The sequence below is a fragment of the Tenrec ecaudatus genome, chromosome 3 (assembly GCF_050624435.1).
Source record: "Tenrec ecaudatus isolate mTenEca1 chromosome 3, mTenEca1.hap1, whole genome shotgun sequence".
Lineage (NCBI taxonomy): Eukaryota > Metazoa > Chordata > Mammalia > Afrosoricida > Tenrecidae > Tenrec > Tenrec ecaudatus.
In genome coordinates this window covers 73246790-73268132 of record NC_134532.1, presented here as the reverse complement: position 1 = coordinate 73268132, position 21343 = coordinate 73246790, and the positions used below count along the sequence as shown (strand labels likewise).

The 21343-nt window shown below is 40.2% G+C and overlaps 1 protein-coding gene across 2 annotated transcripts in view; it reads right to left on the bottom strand.

Annotated features, from left to right (window-relative positions):
- INPP4B (inositol polyphosphate-4-phosphatase type II B) overlaps window positions 1-21343 on the bottom strand; it is a 975417-nt gene that overhangs the window by 532487 nt on the left and 421587 nt on the right. For both annotated transcript variants that reach the window (XM_075543753.1, XM_075543752.1), the window contains one exon: window positions 12584-12649. The gene's annotated coding sequence lies outside the window, so the exon portion shown is untranslated. The remainder of the gene's footprint in view (window positions 1-12583; window positions 12650-21343) is intronic.

Sequence of the window (21343 nt, the reverse complement as noted above, 5' to 3'; positions counted from 1 at the left end):
ATGCAAAGGGCTTAAGTGGAGAGCAAATGCTTTGAAAATGATCAGGGCAAAGAATGTACTGATGTGCTTTATACAATTGATGTATGTATATGTATGGGTTGTGATAAGAGTTGTATGAGCCCCTAATAAAATGTTTTTAACAAAAAAGAAAAGAAAAGTTTGTTGGGAATCCGTATGCCATCCATAATAGAGATCTGATCTTTTCCCTCCTGACTTCTTTTCTTTCCCCAAACTAATAGAACAGTTAAAAAGAAATACAATTCGAGCCCCTCAAAGATGTCAAAACACCTGCTTTGATGTGATTTAAAACAAGAGTGTGGCATTCTCCAGGGAAGGCTTAGACAGATAAAAGCACCCCTTTCAGAAGTGGATAGACTTATATTAGCCAGACAATATTACAGGATGCAACAGCTTCATATTTTGATAGTTTAATAAAGGTCTCTATTTTGTAGCAATGTTTTTTTCTTCATCTTTTTATACATAAATCTAATCAAAATAAAATCACTACATATCAAAATAATCTTGGAGAGGAATTAATATAATGAACTACTTATATGAGGAAGATTTCAATAATCAATGATCTAATAGTGATGACTATAAGAACATCACATAACAAATACAACTAATTAAATTTAGTTGTGATTGTACATTTCAAGTTTTATAATTATGTATTTAATTTTAAAAGTCACTGAAAATTTATTTTTGTAGAAAACTAACACCTTTAATCTTTCTAAGGTCATTAACAATTGAACTGGAGTTTCACAAGCCACTTAATTTCAGTGCACTTTAAAATATGTATGGAGAATTATGTTAATTTCACACTTTTCTGAAGATTTCATGTCATGGATAAAACAACAATCTAGGTTTTTAGATATAACTCAAAACATACAAACATAAGACAAGAAAATGAAAGAAAACAATCTGCATAATACACATAACTAATGAAGATTTAGTTTATAAAATGTATTTAAAATGGTTGCAAATCAATGTAAAAGGTAAAACAACAGAAAAAACATAAAAAGATGTAAATAGGCAATTAAAAAATATTAAACACAAATTGCTAAGAAGCAGTGTAGGAGCCTCATCTTCACTAGTAATCAGGGAAATGTGAATGAAAACCAATGAGGCATAATTATATAACAACAAACAAAAATCCTCAAAAAGAATCAAGCACATCAGTGTTGAAAGCAATTACTTTTATGCAATGCTGACTGTAAAACACAACAGAATATAAATTGGCAGCATCAAATAAAATAGAAATTAAGTGATGGGCCATATCACAGTAAAGGCACATGGAGAATGAGTAGCTGAAATAGAGTAGTGTTCATTGTTAATGGAGCCAATAAGTCAAATGACATGTTCAGGGTATTAAATGGACTTCCCCATGAAAAGTCTCCTGGAGCAAGGAATGGATCACCTCGGGGCTACTGAGCAATTACATAGAGAAATCTCAAAGGATGGAGGTTGGCCAAAGAACTTGATGAGGAGGGTAAAGGTATAGTGAAGTCAAGCTGATATCAGATCGTTTTTAATGAGGTGATTATAGCCAAGGTGTCTCCTTCTAATTCTGGGGAAAGAGTGACTTTTACTGACTCTTAGTCCACTCCAGTAGCAGCTCACACCCTGGAGAGAACGCCAGTTTCCATTAAGACAAAGAGACAAATGAGAACATTCTGGGAAGAGGCAGGAAGGGGAGGAGACTTTCTTTTTCCTAGAAAGAGAGGATCCAAGTGACTGTTGTGTAACACTTTAAGGCGATAAGAGTGGCCACCTAAGCCCGTAGCCTACCAAGAATGACGCTATGATGACAAGAGGCACTTGTGGTTGAGAGACACAGGCATGATGACAAGGATGTGATGAGTGGTAGGACAAACTAGACTCAGGTTCTAAGAGGTCTCTGGTTGAAGGGATTTCCTATCCTGTGCAGACTGAGTGACATCAGGGAACACTGGAGTCTTCATGGTATTATATATCTGTGTCTTTTGTTTACACATACAAAGAAATCTTTGAACTGAAGTGTTGAATGGATTTCCATTAAGCTTTATCGTTTCCAAAACACTTCAGAGGGGCCTATGACTTGAAATCTGTTCAGTGGAATCTATTTGTTATACATTTCATTATTTTCTCCACACTAAAAAAGTGTTGTAAATACCAATCTCTGTGTGTGTGGTTACAATCTCATTGTGACTAGTTATCTTTATTATGCCAGTAAGGTAGGATTAGTACAGGGTGAATTTGAGTGTCTTGTGTCCACCTCTTTGGAGATATAAAATAAATTAAATAAGGAAGCATGGATAAATGGGGGTAAAACGGGTGTCAAGGCATGCAGATCTCAAAAGAATCAGAAATCAGAGGTTGAGGAGACAAACACCTTCCTTAAGAGAAGGGGGGGGGGGGGAGAGAGAGAGAGAGAAAGCCTTCTCCTTGAGCTATCACTCTGATTTCTGGCCTCTGGCATCCAAATGGTGAGATAGTACATTTCTGTTTATTATTGCCATCAACGTGTTGTATTGACATTATAGTAGAACTAGATAACAAAGACACAACATCAACAAAGAAAACAGAATAGCAAGTCTCTCGTGTTGACGATGTTGTCTTCTGGTATACCACAAAACTTTTCATATCAGTGTCTCAACATTTCTGAAGTCTAGACTACAATCCAGCAAATCGTATATAACCCAGGATGATAAATGACTTATATACCTGCTAAACAGCTAGAATTTTTCAACTAGAGTGGGCAGAGCTTGTAAGGATTCCAGGAATGTTGTTATACCAGAAAGAAGTGAAAATAGGGAGAGGAGCAAGATGCAGATTTGTGCTGCCTTCTCTGTTGTTTCTTTCTGTTAGGAAATAGCAGGCTACCATCATGGTATAAATGATGCTCCAAGTTCTTTTATCAGGGCCCTATTCTCAGAAAAAGTCATTTATTTTACATCATTCAAATAGAATGTATAACTAGTATTATTTTATGAAAGTTTTAAGTAAAGATTCCATTTGGGAAAAACATCATGAATTGACAAAGTATCCTACCTGAAAAGAAAGCCAGCATGTACCAGGTTCAAATTCAATGTTGATTGCTCAAGAGACAAACTGACCGGGCAGAGGTAACTCTTATCAGAGCAGGAGATGAGCTTGTGTGGGGCAATGGTTCTGCCTAGCAAAATCTATTTTCTCAAGAGACACTTGAATTCTCCAGGCCATCATTATGGGTTTGCAACCCACAGTTAACTCAATTGGGATCTGCTTTGTCACTGAAGAAAGATCAGATATCTCAGGGCCCCAATTTAGCCAGTGTCTCTTGGCTCATCTTTACCAACAGGAAGCAAAACTGATATGGGACTGACATAGAGGACCTGTGGATTTTGCAAGAATGAAAAATAATTATTTTTAAGTGTTTGGTTTTTTCCCCACTCAAAATGTGATTGCTGGATCATCGCATGGGCATCACCTATGAATATGTTAGAAATGAAGGGCCTTGAACCACACCCAGAACTACTCAATTAGAATCTGCACTTATGGACCGAAGATTCCTATGTGCACTCAAGCCTGAAAAGCAAGCACCGTTTCAAGGAAGAGAAGACCACTAAGATTTACAGCCACAGATCTTTGAGAGGTGAATAGGGAATTCCACCACATCACAAGGCAAAATCAGCCGAAGGTCCATGTTGTTTAGCCAGACTTTCTCAAAGGAAGGCCAGAAGTTAGCATGGATGCCACTCTTGAATGCATTCTTCACAACCTCTGGATTATGTCCTTCAAGCCACCTAGGATCTCACCATCTTGGATGTCCTTCAAGCCACCGAGGATCTCACCATCTTGGTTCTGTACCTCAGAACTTTAACACAGTGTCGTGTTTGTGATGGACTCTTCCCATTGACAAGTCCTGACCCATCCTTTCTCCAGTTCTCTCACTCTGCTTAAAAATCATTTTATTGGGGGCCCTTACAACTCATCACAATCCATACATGCATACATACATTGTTTCAAGCACATTTGCACATATGTTGCCATCATCATTTTAAAAAATGTTTCTATTTCAGTTCATTTCCCCCCTACCTCATGAACCCTTAATAATTTATATATATAAAGTTTTCTGTTGTTCATGCCCCTGAGAGGTGGGTTATATGTTGATCATTGTGATTGGTTCCTCCTTTCTTTCTCAACTTTCTCCCTACCCTCCTGGTATTGCTACTTTCATTGGTCCTGAGGGGTTCATCTGTCTGTGTTGCAAGCTCTTATCTGTACCCGTGTACATGCTCAGGTCTAGCCAGATTTGTAAAGTAGAATTGGGGTCATGATAGTTGGAGAGGGGCAGTATTAAAGAACTAGGGGAAAGTTGTATCTTTCATTGGTGTTTTACTGCACGTTGAATGGCTTGTCTCTTCCTTGTGACCCTTCTGTGAAGGAAAAGCCAATTTACTAGAGATGGGCTTTATGTCTCTCTTCCGCCCTTTCCCGCATTCCCACTGATAGGATTTTTTGTTCTGAGTGTTTGATGCCTGACACTTGTTCCCATCGACACCTCCAGTGCTCATTGCCTATTTTATCATCTTTGCTTTTTCTAAATTAGATCTGCTGCTTCATTTGTCACTATTCACTCTATTCCCAGCAGAGGCAGATCTAGGTACCTGTGGTCCTACACAGAGCTAGTTCATGACCTGGTAAACTTTGGAAGGTGCTGGAGCTTGGTGAGGACGGTTATGTGGCTGTTGTTGTTGTTGTTGTTGTTGTTGTTGGGTGCCATCACATTTGCTCTGAATCAGAGCAACAGAATGGAAGACTGCCTGGTCCCGCCCCTTCCTCACAATCGTTCCTGTGCTTGAGCTACAGTGTCCATCCATCTCACTGAGAGTCTTTCTCCCCCTGTCCCCCAGCGTTTACCAAGGATGGCGTCCTTCTCCTGACAATAGGACATGAGATGAGATTTAGCCATCCTTATCTCTGAGGAGGCCACTGGCTGTACTGCTTCCTACACAGATCTGCTGGCCCTTTCGGCAGTCTAAGGTACTTTCAATACCGCTTGCAAGCACCGGCATTCAAACAAATGTTCTTCTTTGATTTTTCGTATTCAGTGTCCAACTTTCACATACATAGGAGGCTACTGAAAAGGCCATGGCTTGGGGCAGATGTACCTTAGTCCTCAAAGTAACATCCTTGCTTTTCAACATGCTAAAGAGGTCTTGTGCAGCAGATTTACCCAGAGCTATGTATCTTTTTAGATCAATTGGCTGCTGCTTCCATGAGCATTGATTGTGAATCCAAGCAAGACAAAATCATCAGCATTGTAAGTGATTGCATATGATAAGAACCAGTCGTCACAAGCAAATTCACTGAGCAATTGGTTGAACTTATTTGAACTGTGGACATTCTGGAGCACAGCAGCTTAAACGTGTGATTAATAAAAATAGAGAAGAAGTGGTAGCAAGAAAGAAAAATTAGTTCAATAAAATAATTGACCTTCACTTTATAATTTCCTTTCTTTCTTATAAATACTAAAGAAAAGGAGGCTCCACTAATGTCTTCCACAAATCTCCACTACTGTTTGAAATTCATTGTAACCAACAAAAGCCACAAGAAAGCCCAGAGGCAATACAGCCCTCTGGGGGCCATTCTGGACCTCAGGTAGCAATGTAAGGTCACAATGAGTCAAAATGGATGTTCTTTCTGAAAAATAGAGCATCTGGAAAAAATCTATCCTCTATAAAGATAGCATTTGATATCAACATCTCATAACTTACAGGCAGAAATGAGGAAGCAGGCCATAAGAGATATTTTTTATAATTCTATTTATAATACCTTGTCCAATCAAGGCGCCCACCTGTGGCTCTTTAACTTGGTCCTGATATGGCTACATTTTGAACAGACCAGCCAGCAGATCATAAGTCAAGAATAAAAATTCAAAACGACTGAAGTTGAAAAGTAGAACGTAACGATTGAACATATCCAGTTCTTCAGAGCCAGCATTCTAGAGAGTTAATAAAGGGCTAGGATTTCTTTCTTGGGCTTCCCTGAATCATAGCATGCCCTCGGGGAGATCACAATCCCACTCAAGAAATAATCCCACATCATGACGATCAAATAGCCTCGAAGGTTGGCAAAACAACGGGGATGTTCAAAGGACAGGCGCACAGCGGCAACACAAAGGAAGAGTGTGCCTTTGGTTCCCTGAAGATCAGAAGCCACCCTGTTTAAAATTTTGATAAAAAAGAAGGTTGGCTTCTACCCTGTAAAAAGTAAGAGAGAGCGTTTATTGACCCCAGGATAAGGTGCCCTCGATTCTGATAATTCAGATGGCCTTGCCGCTGTACTGAGTCGGAACAGAAGCAGAATTTCAATGGCCTACAACAGTCATCGGACACCCTCCTTGAGAGTACTTGGAGCAACTTTGGAATAAAGCTAATTAGCTTGTCTGACTTGCCGTCTTTGGTACTGCCTCCGTCGGAAAGCATGAAAGCGCCTGAGGGAGCTTGATCTAAGTAAACTAGGAATCATCTCATTAAAAACTGGGAACATGGAAGCCCAGAGACCAAGTTTGGTTTGAAAAGATACTTTTGTTTTCTGTTGAGCTTTTTTATGTCTCTAGAATGTGGCACTCTTGATTCTTCTTACATGCCATCCAGAGGGCAGAGAAGTTTCATAGGCTCCCCGCCACTACCACCCCCACCAAAAAAAGGCCCAGAAAGAAATTGAATAGCAAACTTGCCTAATATCATGTGATACATTGAATTTGGCTGATTTAACAGAAACTTATACATCCTGGTGTTCAGCTGCAAATAGACTCCCCCCCCCCCCAAATTGCTATCCCACAGAAAACGTGTTTTTAAAACGGTACCAGAGAGCAATAGAGCATGTTACTAGAAGCTGAACGATTTTGAACTCTTTCTGGGCCATCTTCAGGAAAACCCTCGGAATGTGAATGTATTGTCCATACTGAAGATGATTTTTTTTCCTGTTACGTCTTTACAAAGAAACTGCATATTCCAAGTGTAATGACTCATAGCAGCCCCACTCAAACCTATTTCAAGAAGCACAGATGTATTGGGAAAATAAATTAATTTGACTAGTTGATCCCCCGCCCCCAGTGTTCTAAAGAAGACCTGTAAAGTGCCATCTCAGCAGTGCCAGACGTTTCCTAATCCTTATGAACACCGCCCCATATCGAGGATGGGCCTGAGCAAAACTAAAAGGCAAGCTTTTATTATATCTGCAGGGCATTTCTAATATAGACATCAGAAGTTATTAATTCACAGAGCTGATTGAATTCCTTATGATGATACATTTCAAGTTGGAATTAGTGTTGACTAAATTATCTATAGTTTCTGATGATGAATTGCTCATTTTCTTTTGAAATTCAAAATTCCAAAGTAAGCTAGATAACAAATTCAATTAAAATTGTATCCCCAGCTTTTTACTATGACAGGCAAGAATAAATGTATATACGTGATTATGATAATTTCACTATAGCTCTCTGGAGAGGTTCATAAAGAATGCCCGAGGTTATCTACAAAAAATATATTATGGCATAACTAAGTTTTCCCATTTGTACTGTCTACTGAATGCAGAAAATGTGTCTTAATATCATTCACTATAAGCAGTTCCCTTATTCTCCAATATGTACAGAGCCATGAATTCCACAGTAAACCATTTACTCAATATAGCTCTACTACAGTGAGAGTAAGAGCTAACAGCATGTTCATGTTTCTTTTACATTTTCCTAACTAGAATGCTAGTTTTTAAACCTTAATTAGCACCCACCCACCCTCATTTTTAACCAAGACCCTCCAGTCAATTCCCACTCAGCCACCCTCTAATAGAACAAAATAGAAGGACTCTGAGTTTGTGAAGCTGTGAATTTTTCTTAAGTGAAGCTGTGAATTCTTATGGAAGCAGACAACTTCAACTTTTGGGGGGGTTGGTGGTGGCTCAGAGCTGCTGGATGTGAATCACTGACCTGTAGTTAGCAGCCTCACTATTTAGCACTTTAAAATTCTTTCTCTTCAGTGAACTATTCTCAGAGCGCCGTCATTCGTGTGTGTTTCCCTGTCTGGCAAGTTACTGCCCTTGACTTCGTTGGATGGACTATTTCTTATTCGCCTGGTCTTTCTTTCACTATGAGACAATAAGGCTGAGAAACTTCTAGTTGCTAGAGCCTAGTCAGTTTCCCAGGAGGAAAAAGTGAGAAGATACAAATTATCGTGTTGAAATGAGAGGATCACTCAGACCATGCACATTAAAATGATAATAAAGATATATTCTAGAAAGATGAACAGAGAAACATAGATTACAACGACAACTGTCTTGATGATGTTGCTGTGTTTTTAGGGGCCATTAAGTGGACCCTATGTAAAACAGAGTAAAACACTACTGAGTTCTGTGCGAGCCTCATCATCTAAGGTAAATTTCTCAGGAGATACCTGGACTATTCATGTAGGCTATTCATTTGATCTATGTTTTAAGAATGTGAATGTAAGGAACATGGGTGGGGGTAGATATAAGAATAAGAGGATACTGCATGGTTTAAAAATCAGTGGGTGTCAGGGTTGTATCCTTTCACCGTCCTCATTCAGTGTGTGTGCTGAGAAAATAATTTAAGGAGCCAGACTATTGGAAAAACAATGGAGCATCAGGGCTACAGGAAAGCTGACTAGCCACCTTCTATACATGGACTACACACAACTTCGTTTGGTGAAAGGGAAGAGGACTTGAAGCACTCACTCATGAAGATCAAAGACTACGGCCTTCAGCACAGATTTTAGCATAATATAAAACAAAAACAAAAAATCCTCATGAGACAGTTAAGGTTTATTGTGCCAACCTGGCCAATAAATTTATGTGAGATGAATTGAAGGGCTGAGAGATAAATAGATCCATGAGCCTCGCCTTTCTAGTTCTCAGGGCCCCTGCTTTCTGATGGTCGGATCACGGTGCAGCTGCCTTAGCCAGTTCCCTGCTTCAGCTGGCAAGGCTCACTTCCTGAAAGACATGAATCTACCCCAATGCAGCCCTGGGTGCTGGAGCAGCCGCATGGAGACCCCTGCCAGTGCTGAGATGCTTACATGCTCAATGATTCAGCTTTCCTCCTTCAGTCAGTGTAATAGTGTGTGTTTTGTGAAATGGAGGATGACTTTGTGGACTGGTGTGAGACTTATGGGCTTGGATTACACTGGATTGGGATGTTTACTTGATATACACTTACCCTTTATATAAAACTCTCGTATACATATGAGTTTCTGTGGATTTGTTTCCCTGGCTTACCCAGACTAACGCACCTCACAACTGTACCAAGAGACAATATCATGAAAAATGGAGAAAAGATTGGGGTTATCAGTATTTCATTTTCCTTGGATTTATGGTCAGCATTCATGGATGCTGCATTTGGAATTCAAAGGACATATTTCCTCGGGCCAATCTACTACACAAGACCTGTTTAAAGTATTAAAGAGCAAATATGACACATGAAGGTTCAAATATGACACGTGCCCCAAGTCATTTTTTCAAGTGCCTCATATGCATGTAAAAGCTAGACAATAAATAAGGAAAACTGAAGATAACATGACACCTTTGAATCTTAGAGGTGGTGAACAATATTGAATATATCGTAGGTTTCTAAGGGGCAGGGAATGTGCAGATGTGCTTTATACAATTGATATATGTATATGTATGGATTGTGATAAGAGTTGTATGAGCCCCTAATAAAATGTTTAAAATAAAAAGAACAAAGAGATTTCTCCTGGAAGAAGTACAGTCAGCATTCTCCTAAATAGCAACAATGATGAGACTTTATTTCATGCCCTTTAACATGTTGTAGGAGACTCCACTTTCTAGAAATGGACACCGTGCTTGATAAAGTAGATGGTCATCAAAAAAAAAACCAGGAAGACCCAAGTCAGTAAAGCTGAAATGGAGTTGGAATCGGTAGCGATAAACAAGTTCATTTCAAAGACATGACGGGGTGGAGGAAAGAGGAAGCCTGATGAGGTGGATTGACACCAGGGCCACCACAATGAGATCAACCACAGCAACGCCTTTAAGGATGGCGTGGCGCTTCTCTCTGTGTTACACAGGATTGGTTAAGTCAAAACTAATTAGAAGACACCTAACACCACCAACAATTGAGCATTGTTACGCCAAGTGTCGAGAACCGTGTAGAATTCAAAATTAGTAGTTTGCTGTGACTCCTAATGTATTTCACAATCTCTATAGAATCCAGAGCTTCCATCAGAAAGATAAAAATAGTTTGAGTAAGAGGATTACTGAATCTGTCTTTCCTTTCAGTCTTCCTAACCAGTACGTTTGCTTTCATCTTTCGTGGTTTCAAGGTTCTGTGCTAAGGATTATGCTGTGCATTCTCTAATCTAGATCTTTGCTCTTTGGTCGTGTCTTCCCTCTTCATTTTTCCTTTCCTTCCTCGGACTAATATGTGCAGCGCTGCCTTTAGGTTACAGTTACTGGGTAAGTCAGGAGAGAAAGAAGATAGAAACCACAGAGCAAAATGGGAATTGAAAATTCCATTTTAGGAATGGATAAAATAAGATTAAGCATAGTTAGAAAAAATGTACCGAATCACCCAGGAAACCATTAAAGAGCTGGATTTTAACCCGTTTTAAAACTTAATTTTTTTTCACAGACTGAGCAAAATGTAACCACTCAGAAATATAATGTGAAGACTTAAAGACTTTTACCTGGTTGAGAACTAGATCTCAGCGAGAGTAGTTGAGTGTAGTCCCAGGTGATGTGTTTCCCACAAGGCACACTCGCCTTGAAAAGCTGCCATTTCTGTTTGTCTCTCTCCTCTTTTACTTTCATGGTGATCTTTCTTAATTAATATTTTCAATTAAGAGTTTTAATTAGACTCTAAATTTGATTTACATCTCTACTAGGAAAAAAATTGCAAAAGCAGCAATTAAAGGAAAGTAATCCTTTTTATTTTTGAGGATCAAATAAGTTTTTTTAAAGAGGGGTCTGGATAATGAGAATTTTACAAAACAAAGGAAAATAAGTGTTTTCAAAGGAATTAAATATGAGTCAGAGCATCTTGGAGACAAATAATATATATTCTGGTTTCATTTTATCTATTTTATTTAATAGAACAAAATTTTATTATGTTGATATTAAGAAGCATTCAGTCTACTCAGGCCAGTGCTAAGGTTGTATGGATGTTCACATGCAAAACGCAATAAGGATCTGAAGCGATTAACCATCTAATGCAGGTCAAGAAAAATATTCTGCCTGAAAAAGCTAAACCACTGAACCAAATGGATTTTTTTTCTGGCTTAGATTATCTAGATTCTAGAAAATTGTCCTACTTTATTTAATGTGCATCGCAATAAAATAGGCCAAATTTCATAAAACTCGTCCAGCCTTAGGAGCAAAAAGAATCTTTTTTAATGCACATTTCTAAGAAAGAATGTTTTACAGCATTTCCCAATATAATCTGGGGGAAAAGGGGGAACCCAGTGCATCACCAGGGCTCCTCATTTTGAGAAATACCAAGTGAAACACTTAAGCGGTAGCAGCATGCACACAGAAAATTACATGCCCATTGCTCTGAAGAACCTCTAAGAGTCGACAATATATTACTGTGCTCCTGATGCGCCGGAGAATGTTACAGTATTTAGAAAGTGATTTAAGGTAGAACATATTCTGAATTAGTGTTCAGAGGATGGAACACACAGAATATACCTGAACAGTTGAAGCCCCCTGTACTTCAGCAGGCTGGGCAAAGATCTGGGGGTAGGGCAGTAGACTGGGGAGTAAGTATCTCTAGGAGTCAGGAGAAAAGATGAAATAACATCCCATGAGCGAAAATAGGCAAACAAAGGTTGTGTAAAGGCACCTGACCATGGATATTCACATCTTTTGGGATCAGGCCACTTCTCTTACATCCAGTTTCATCTTACAAGTCCACCTCTGTGACTTTGCTCCAGCCACGTGAGCCTTATTTTAGTTGGTTTCTGTTCTCAGTGATGTTCAATCTGCAAGGTGCTCTCTTCCTCGCATTTTTCATCGTGGTTTTAATGTCATCTCCCAGAGGAATAACTACTGTTTATCTAGATCCATTTATAATACTTGTAGATTTCTCCTTGTTTCCAAATATGTTCTTTCATGGGGCCCTGCTTTTCATCGTTACTTAGTTAATCAAAGATTCTATTTACATATTCACAGCTTCTTATGTATTCTATGGCTCTCCCACTTGATGTCAAGTCCCTTGAGGGAAGAAATGGTCTGTGAGTGCTTAATTCGGTAAAATCACCTAATACCTCCAAGATGGGTGCCTCCCATCTCTATGGCCCTTTAATGAATATTTGTTGAATGAATACTACATAATTACTATTTAATCCCTTCACAGATGGGTCTAAGCCTTGCCTAGCTGCATGAAGCACTCAGGAATAATTTAATATATGCCTGGACATGATTGCTGTTTGGGATGTGATTGACCAGGTATGCTCTGTCATCACCCATATTCTTAGAGACCCAATTGGCCTTTTTTGGAACCTATTAAAAAATACAATGGCTATAAGCTTGAATTCAGCTTGGATGTACGTAAACATTATGTGTTAACTACTGAGAATCACTCTTGTACCTGTGTTATTGCGGGAGTCCTCAAACAGCACGGGCCTTTGATTATTGCTTTGCTGGCTTCAGAGTTCTGTAAAGCACAGAAAGACAACATGTTAGGGTTTGGTGTCACTGAGACTTTCTTTCACTAGAGGGGCACTAGTTACCATCTTTAGTGGGGTTGTCATGCCCGTCATTGAAACCTTGTGAGTTCATTATCACAAGACCCAAGAAACATGCCTACCGCTAGTCCTCACAGCTGAGCTTCGTTTGCCACTGAGCCCTTTCAGGAGAAATCATAGCAGCCCTTGCATATTGACTACTCATGCTGGGGCTATTCTAAATTGCAGACAGGCACATCATCTCATCATCATGGAGCAAGAAAGGGTCAATTTGGCAGCCTTGGGTTGTTCAAATGCTAAAACTTCCAAAGAGCAATTCTGCCTTCGGGATTAGCCCTTTGCCGATCAGCACCCATAAATATGCTGCTTGATGAGACTGCCTTTGTCTTCCTGAGAGTTTGACAACGGGTTCTGTATGCCTGAGGCCTTGAGCCACTCTCTAGCAGTTTAACCAGCTGGGTTGAACCTGAACCATAATTTAGGAGAACACCTAATTTGCTTGGAGAGGCTGTGGGAGGGGGAGAAGGCTGAAGTCTGAGCAGCTGAGGTCAGCCACAAGGGCACTTCCTACCTGTGTGATTGACCCTGCGACAACCTTGGCTGCCATGTCTCAGGTGTATGCTCTTGGTTGGCAACATTTCACATGTGTTGTCAGGAAATGTTATTGGGAGAGCTCCCATGAGATTCCGTTAGGAGGAGACCTCAGCAAGCTGTGCCTGGTTTCTTCTGACACCTTTTCTGTTGTTTATAATCTGCATATTCTCACTGTAACAGGGTCCTTAGACCAGCTGTTCTGAGCCCCCCACCCCCACCCTGTGTCCGTCTATACAACTCCATGACCCTGCGGTGGCCTGGGAGAACTCTGGGGCAATTGCCATAGGAGGTAGGCACTAACTGTTATGCACATTTGGTACACACACTAGAAAAGCGAGATACCACAACCAAAGTCCCACAGCTAGTTTTCAGTGTCAATATTTGACTTTGAACTCTGAGCCCTTTACCACTACACTATGTTACCTATCAAAACAATTGTCATGTCCCCCACAGAGGGTTACGAGGAAGGGACGATTCAACCAGCACTGACAAAACACACTTCATTCCTCTAGTTCCTGAATACCTCCTTTTCTTGACTACCATGACTCAGTTCTACCTTACAAATCTGGCTAGACAGGAGTACAGAGAAGAGCTCTCAGCACATGGAATTCAGGACAAATAAAACCCTCAGGAACAGTAGTGGAAGTAGTGATATCATGAGGACAAAGGGATGGTGGGGGTGGGGGGTGAAGGGGAAGAAATGGGGAGCCCATCACAAGGTTGGGTATATAGCATCCCCCCAGGGGGGGTGAATAACAGAAATGTGGATGAAAGGAGACAGCAGACAGATTAAGACACAAAAGAACAATAATAATAATATAGAATTGATCAAGGTTTCATGAGGAGAGGTGGGAGGGGGAAAAAGAGGAGTTGATACCAAGGGCTCAAGTAGAAATAAATTGTTATGGAAATGTTGGCAGCATATGTACAAGTGTGCTTGATACCATTGAATGATGGATTGTTATAAGATTTATAAGAACCCCCCAATTGAATGATTTTTAAAAAACCACAACTGTCATCATGCATTCTTTGATATCTGTATCTATAAAAATGCCACGTTGCTCTTTTTCTAAGTTTGCTCTCAGGATTGTAAGTTGCATATAGTAATCCAAGGTCAGTTACAAAAATATCCTTTTATTTGTCAAAACTCAACCCAAATCAAATTCACTCCTATTGAGTTCCATTCTGACTCATAGTGAACTTATCAAACAGGGCAGAACTGCTTCCGTGGATTTCTGAGACTGTAACTCGTTGTGGGGATTGAAAAATCTCATCTTTCTTCAGGAGTGGTTAGTGGTTTAGAAATGCTGACTGTGAAATTAGCGGCCTAACTCCTAAGCACTCTTATTCATAGCACGGATTATTGTTCTTTAACCCTGAACTTTGTTCAAACCAACTTCATCACTTCACCTAGTGACTTGATTAATATATACATGGTATAAGATCTCTCAATCATATTCCCATATATCCCCATTCATTCTTATACATCTTTTCTAACATAGGAAAATTAAAGTATGAAGTGTAACTTTTAAATCACAGCAGACCTTAGTTAATATGAGGAAACCAAATATATCACAATTAAATTTTTTCCTAATTAAAAAAAAATTTCCCAATATTTAAATCTAATTTATATGGAGCTGTGGCTAGGTTTAAAGACAGGGAAAAAAAGAAAGAAGAAAAAGCTCCCCATAAGAATCTAGTGATTCAGATTGTATGAAGGAAGATGGAAATAGTTTATTGATATTTAAACACAAAACAGAAGTTTAGAAACATAACTTTTTACATCAAGCCTTTATTCCAGTAGGAATAAACATATGTAAAACAGAAGGAAGCAAAACCCACAGCTTTTTTCTAATCAGTCTCTGACATGAGGAGGCTGAGATAGTGGTTTTATTCCAACCCTTGGCCAAACCTATCATTCATTCTCTTCTCTTTTTCAAATCAACCCAAAGCTGCTGACTGTGCTCCGTTGCACACACAGTGCACAGAAGTGACTTGGTGGTGCCGTCAGGCGAGCTGCTAACTACAACATGGGGACTTTCAAGCCACCAGCCACATGTGTAAGGAAGATGAGGGGCTCTGCTGTTCTAAGATGTATAGACTCAGGGTGGTGAAGACCTGTCTTAATGTGGCTCTGCTCTCCAGGCCTCCGTAGTTCTAACCAAATGACCCTAGGGGCCTGCACAAGGAACCTAAGTGCAGCACTCACAGAGGGGGCTGCTCGGTTCTTGGGAAGGAGGTCTGGCTGCACAGCGGTTGTACTTGGAGGCTGCCAACCTCCAAGTCAGTGGTTGGAGACCACCAGTGACTCCGCAGGCAAAGATGAGGTTTTCTCCGCCTAAAAACGAGTTGCTCTCTCAGGAACGCACAGGGGCAGTTTTCCCCGATCTTATCGGTCTGCCATGGATGGACTCGCTGGCAGTGAGCTTGGTTTGGTTTTTGTCAGTTTTCGATGTCAGTCACCTGTGTGTAAGAGATCATCTCTGAAGCAGGGACAGAGAGCAGTGTGGGATTTATCAAGGAGTAAGAACCATCAGCGGAGCACAGTGGAGATCCCTGCCTAAAGCGGTCAAGGTCAAGACCATAGGCACCAGCGGCCAGGACACAAAAACCACGGGAGAGAACAAAGGAACAAATCACGCTAAGACAAAGCAGAGGGGCCCTGTGGCCACTGGGCAGCGAGGCAGTAAGGTGGAGCAGCAGATAGGCTCCCTGGCCCGTGGAGGCAGGGCCACGTGACAGCTGCCAAGCAGAGAAACATGTGGCTGCTTACTGAGGAGAAGGTTTTGCCATGGACCAATGAGTACACCCTTGATATTTTATGATTCTGGCTGTGGGGATATTTTAATTTCCCTAATAAACTACTAAATTTGCATGTATTGGCTGAGTTCTGTGTGACCAGCAATGAATCATCAAACCAAACAGAGAAGTGGATGGCCGTGGGAGGACTGATGGGTGTGAAAATAGGGAAGAGGAAGAGTAGAGCGTAGAGAGATGCCAGACCTCTGCCTGGCGGCAACAGATATTGACATGTGCTGGAGCAGGATTTTGTCTTCCTGGCTAGGTCACATGTAGCCTCAGCACCGTGTTCACACTCACAAACCCTATCCAGGCTCACTATGAGTCAGTCCTGACTGGAAAACCATTTGTAAATAGTTTTATTGGCATGTAATTCACATATCATGCATTTCAGTAATTCAAATATATTAAGCTGGATTGTGTAACCATCACCACAATCAATTTCAGGACATTTTGTCCTCTCTTGTAGTCATTGTTAGCTCACCTTTTTCTGGCCACCCCCCCTGCCATCACCTTAGGAACTTATTAGTCCTGTTACAGTGTCTACAGATTTACCTATTCTAGGTTTTACATCCTGAAAAAAACATACAAAGCAAACATTTTTAAAACTCCACAACAATGACAAAAATAAAACAGAAAAGCCTCAATCAAAAAGAAATCAGAAGATACTAAAAGTGAGAAAAAAATTAATGGGCCAAAAGTGAGATCAAATAATGTTATATTTTAACCTAACTACATCTGCCAAGATCGATTTGACCATGCACTCGGTCCGCTAGGCAGGGTATGCACACCCCTAGCTGTGGTCGGATGGCATTCAATGAGCCTTAATCCATGCGAGCACACTGCAAATAGATTTGGGGCTTCCACTGTCAACCATTACTTTCCACAAATCAGGAGTTCAGAATTTAAGCCCCAGTACCATTCCCGTCTTCAAGTTGGAACTTTATTATCTACAATCCTTGGATCCCACAGTCTGTGTACTTCTTCCCTGTGGAATTAGCCGATACCTCACTCAGATGACGACTTTCATGAAGACAAGCCTTCAAGACCCCCGATGCTATTATTTCTGATAGCCGGGCACCATCTGATGTCTTCACACTTTGCTAAAGCCACCCACATCATCAGTGAGCTCTTAATGAGGGCAAGTATTGAGTGAGAATATATCACAGGAATTAGTTGCTCTTAGATTAGGGCTATGATCAAGTATGAGCTCAAAATCCATGTATGCATCTATGGTTTATAAATATCCCTATTTCACTTTAGAGATATCCTGATCATGTAATTGGAGAACATTATAAATCATCCCCAAGGAACATAAGGTAATTTTATTAATATCATTAATTTAGCCAGTAGAATAGAATTTAAAACACTAGCAAGTAAAGGAAATTACACATGTATAAAAAAAATCAAACTCACTGCCATGGAATTGATTCCAATTCAAGGCAACCCTATAGAACAGAGTAGAACCCCCTCCGGGTTTCCAAGATAAACTATTTACAGGAGTAGAAAGTCTTGTCTTTCTACCTCAGCTCAGCTGGTTATTTCTCAATATGGATCTTGCAGTTAGCAGCTCAATATGTAACCCCTAGGCCAACAGTCCTCCTCCATAAACATACAGAACAATCTTTTACTTGACAGCACCGAGATCGTTGGCTTGTACGGGTTCAAAACTTAAACGACTGGACAACTGTGTACACAAACAATGAGGACTGGAGGTTGAGCAAAATTTCAATAATGCTCATGCAAAAGACAGAAATTTCCTGCTAGCCTAACACATGTAAAAGAGAGCATGGAAATAGTAAAGTTTGTATTTCTGTACAGCCTTAACACAAGAGACTCGATCCAAAGTCCCAAACCTTCCAATTCCATAACCTTGGGGGAGCAGCCGCAAGCTACTTCTCACAGCAGGGCACTTCAAACTCAAGCTCACGGGAGTTTTTTAAGTTCCTTCAATCTGCAAGTGGTGAGTGTAAGGGAGACTCCAGTTGGCTAAGTGGGGTGTTCAAATGGAATCCTCCGGAGATGGCCTGTGAAGGATGCCGTGCACTTCAAAGAGCAGAGTCTGAAGTCTCAGTTCTCTATGGCACTCAGCCTCGGTCACCCAGGCCTGGACAAAAACTATTTCAAAATGTCCAGTTCAAAATATCTTAGTTGACTCTGACTCAGAGAGAGCCAATGGGACAGGGCAGAACTGTCCCCCTAGCTTTCTCAGACTAACCCCCTGCAGAAGGAGCAAACCTCCTCTTGCTCCCACAGAGTGGTTTCCAGCTGCCGGCCTGTTAGTGTGATACAACACCGCCAGGCCTCCTCAGCTTCCCCAGGAGATCTCCATCAAAAGTCAGAAGGCTTTTGTTGGTTGGTTGGGCAGTTGGGTGGTTTGCAGCAGACTTCCCTATCACCAAAATAGGCTGACCCTCTCCTCTTGATACTTGAAGATGCCATTACAGGTGCAGAGGTACCCAGTCTACCTTCCAAACTCACACCGGACTTAGAGGAGCCAGTGTAACCTCACACAGCCCGTCAAGTACAAACAAGTGCTTGACAAAAACAGAAAACACGTTCAGAAGCACAGAGAGGAACGGCATCACCTCGCAGTGGTGAGGAACCACGGTGAAGGCAAACTGGAGAGGGTTGTAATTCCTGAAGCAACTACTTACAATGGTGAATCACCCGGGGTCTTCTGTGAGCCTGAGGGGCTTGCAAGGCTAGCTTAGAGCCGCTGAGGGTGTTATTCAGCAGGAGATAATTCCCATGATGCAGCAAGAAATCAGTATTTACCCGCTACACCTGTAGTGTGTGACCACCTTAAAGAGACATCCTACAGAGTTCATGCAAATTAAAAAAAAACCTATTTAACAGGTGTCCTTACCTTCGCAAGCAATGACTTCACAGCCCATTATTTTTTCTTAATTAGAATGTAACCATTTTCGTTCAGTAGCAAATATTAAACTCCAATTTAAACCACTTTGGGATGTAAAACAGAAAAGAACATGATGGGCCTGCATTGAAATGTGAAAGACTTAAGGGAAAAAGAAATCGGACTACCCTCTTTTGAGATTCTACCTTATGCCAGAGAGGTTGGCCTTGCCCTTGCTCCCTGTGACCATTCCCTTTGTGTCCTGTGTGGGACTTTTAGTCCCCTGAGATTCTGTCATCGGTGTTGGTCTGCTGAAGATCACCACCCATTGATACGTAATATTGACTATCAGCGCTATTTCATGTTGACCCTTGGAAAAAAGCCAGAATTAAGATACTTTGTTGGTGACCTCAGACAACTCTTGTGATACAACATGAAGGACCCCAGCAGTGGGAGAATTGGGGATATTACCCTAGAGCAGTGGTTCTCAACCTGTGGGTCACGACCCCTTTGGGGTTGAATGACCCTTTCACAGGGGTTGCCTGATTCATAACAGTAGCAAAATGACAGTGATGAAGTAGCAACAAAAAATAATTTTATGGTTGGGGAGTCACCACAACATGATGAGTCCATGTATGAAAGAAAGGGTCAAGGAATTAGGAAGGTTGGGCACCACTGCCTGAGAGGAAGAAGCTGAGTGGAGTGGAATTGTGAAATTATCAGGCCATGTATGTCAGAAAATTGTCCAGTATGGAGACACTTGTGGGGTCCTGAAATTTTCTCTTTTTTAAAAATCATTTTATTGGGGCTTGTACAATTCTTATCACAATCCATCCATACATCCATTATGTCAAGAACGTATGTACATTGGTTGCCATCATCATTCTCAAAACAGTTGCCTTCTACTTGAGCCCTTAATATCTGCTGCTCATACATTGTCCCACAAAATATTCAGGATTGAAATGCCTAATTTACAGGTGATTTTCATATAGTTACGATAAATTCTTGTGAGAAGCCATCTCTAAAAAACATATACACCAGTAACTCCTATATCACCAAATATGTTTTTTTAACTCTTATTTTTGTTCTCAATGGCTCACCTTTTTGTTATAAAGTCAAGGCAGAATTTGATTGGCCAGGAGTCTCAACATGGTCTCCAGGTCAAATGAAGAAACCATCATAAAGGTTTATTAGAACCAATAAGGAAGGAGCCCTGTTACCATATTGAGTTGCTCATCGGACTGCTAAGGACAAGGTCAGGAATTCAAAACCACCCGTCAGTCCTCAGGAAAACACTGAAGCTATCCACCCCGTAAAGCTTTACAGGCTCAGAAAAGAAGCCCACTGGGACAGCTCTATTCTGATCCATAGGGTCACTGTGAGTCAGACTCCACTTCGTGGCAGTAAGTTTTGGTTTAGAACAATAAAATTAATCAAGCAGCCCCTAGGATATAATATGTTAACATGAACTTTTCTAATAGTTATAAATAAGAATTTTAACAAATGAACATAACTCCGAATAGTTATTACAACAGTAAGAGCAAAATCAATAAACTGCTTTTCAATAACTGAGTATGAAAAAAGCAAAGAAATAAGGAATAGAAAATATGCAGACTATAGATATAAATACTTCAGCATGATTCCATTCAATATTGCATTGGGAGTAATTTTCAAGCCTGTTAAGGTTTTTTGAAGTTCATGTGCAGAAAAAATTGTGGATCAAGTAGAAAAATTAATATTAACATCAACAAGAGACTTTTCTCTGCCTAGTGATAAAATATATTATTATAAAACAAGAATTAAGAGAGTACAAGACTAGCTTTGAAATTGGTGTGCTGAGAAGTGGGAAATGTGATTATCCCAGAAACCACTCACTGTACTCACTGATTCATCCAGGAGATGCTGTAACATGCCCAGCCCTACACTAGCTACGAGGGGGTTTAATGTGACTCCCGTCGCCACAAAGTTTGATGGGAAAAAGAAATACCTTGCTAACTGTTTTCATTGCGATAGAAATTGAGAAAATTGGATGTATAATTTTCTAAGCGCCTACACAAAGGTAACTTAAATTCAGAGTATGATTAAATAGTCATCAAAAGTGAATCAGAAGAAAAAGAATTCATAAATAATGTGTGATACTTTGTTAGCCTTTTGGAGAAATATCAGATACATTCTATTAGACATAGATATAAATTCCAGATATACTATGGAGGTAGCTACAAATAAAATCTAAACCAAAGATAAACATGTAATTGGATAGTAATAACCTTTTCTGAAGCTTTTAAAGGAGAGATGAAATTATAAAGAAAAAATCCTGTGGATTAGACTACATGAAATGTAAAAAGTTTATGTTTAAAATAAAATTTAAAAGCAGGGGCAGGAACAAAGCAGATATAAAATTAATTATAACAAA